At 41.1% G+C, this 1,800-nt stretch overlaps 1 non-coding gene across 1 annotated transcript; it reads left to right on the plus strand.

The window, feature by feature from the left end:
• The first annotated feature begins 625 nt into the window (after positions 1–625).
• On the plus strand, positions 626–697 carry trnaq-cug (transfer RNA glutamine (anticodon CUG)). The gene has a single exon. It is a non-coding gene; the product is annotated as a tRNA-Gln (tRNA).
• Positions 698–1,800: the final 1,103 nt, after the last annotated feature.

The following is a 1,800-nucleotide window of genomic DNA, read 5'->3' on the forward strand; positions in this document are numbered from 1 at the left end:
GGTCCAGAAAAACTGAATCAAGACTCGCCGTTACTTTTGGGTAAACTTAAAGGCCGGTACCAGAGGACCTCAGGGTCTGCGAGGGCTCCTACTTTAAAATCATATCAGATAAACATGAAGGCCCAAGACCATAAAAACATTTACAAACCAAGAAAAGAACTTTAAATTCACATAAAGTCACATCAGGGAATATTTTATAGTGACTGATCAAACCCCTTTACAAAAAAAGGGGCCAAATTTTTCCCCTCCGTGAACCGCCACCTTATCGTGGTGGGGGGGTTTGAGGGCTCGAGTGATCTGAGGACCTAAGCTGTCTGGGACCAACGGCCCTGGTAGGGTCTCCCGTGCCAGACAGGTCCTAGGTGACGAGCCAGACTAAGAGCGGTTCAGACCATTTTCTAATTACACCAAATAAATTATGGCATCAATTCAAAAGGTAATGACTAAAATAAATAGGCTAAACGTTTAAAATATGTCCAGCATGAGAGGCTTTCAGCTCTCATCCGTTTTATTTGACCTCTGGAAGAGGCCGCCATGTTGAATTTAAAAAAAAGCACCATTAGTATTGGATTTAATGAAAACTCGTCGTTGGGATTTTTAACCTGTGAAATGTGAGTATACATAGGGTTCTATGGTGTAATGGTTAGCACTCTGGACTCTGAATCCAGTAGTCTGAGTTCAAATCTCAGTAGAACCTTGAAAACTCTCCTTACTCATCATTGTTAAATGGATCTAAACAATCAAGCATCTCAAACTAATAAATCAAAAATAACTGGCACCCTCAAGCAAACATTCTGTCCTCTAGCAACTAATTTTTTCCCCTGAAAAAAATGGTATTCACTTTACTGTTAGTGTAAAAAATATGCCACCTTCATTTGTCATATAATGTTTTGGTCAGCATAATAACCATTTTGTTAGAATTTGTATGGCCTGCAGCAGCAGTCACTGACTGCAAGGACCATATTGTTTTGAGTGTTTTCGCAACGAAGCTCAAACACTCAAAACGGTAAAAAAGTTTAAAAAAAAATACACAACATACACACAACATCACAACAGAAACATACAAATTGTTATAGCAAAAATGACAACATAAAAAACAAAAAGCCTCAAAAAGCCCTGAAGGGAAAGGTATAAGCCCCAAAAAGACAAGGCCAGTATATCGTAAATATCTATTTTTGCGTTTTTATACAATATGGAAAAATTAACTTTTTTTCTATCAATTTTCACGAAATTTCAGGCACATGTGACTGGCCTAAGTCTACAACCTCCTCTGGAGTTTCGTCGACCTTTGACTTCAGCAAGAGGCTGCCATCTGGAATCTTTCATAAAAAGCACCTTTACCACCCGATACAAACGTAAACTTGTCGTTGGGATTTTTATCGATCATCTCGTAAATTTTCTGGACTTTTCGGCATGGAAGAGTGCCGCTGGGCCCAGGAAGCCAGCACCCAAGGGACACGGCCACCGTTGCCGAGAGCCTGGTTCCTCCTGCCAGGGATGGGGCAGGGGACAAAAGATCAGAGGTCCCTCCTTCCTTTTGTGTGTGTGTGTGTGTGTGTGTGTGTGTGCGTGTTTTAGGGTGAATATTGTTGCTTGTTTGTGATCTCGTTTAAATTCTACCGTAATTTCCGGATTATAAACCCTTACTTTTGTCACACGCTTTCAACCCTGCAGCTTATTCAATGATGCGGCTAATTTATGCATTTTTCCTAACGGCCGCTGGGGGCGCTCAAGAGGAAATGGTAAGAGTGAGACAAAGGGATTGCAAGTTTAACCCTTGTGCTATCTTAGATGACCCCC

Source organism: Oryzias latipes, chromosome 14 (genome assembly GCF_053564925.1).
Source record: "Oryzias latipes strain Hd-rR chromosome 14, Olatipes_Hd-rR_3.1".
Classification (NCBI taxonomy): domain Eukaryota; kingdom Metazoa; phylum Chordata; class Actinopteri; order Beloniformes; family Adrianichthyidae; genus Oryzias; species Oryzias latipes.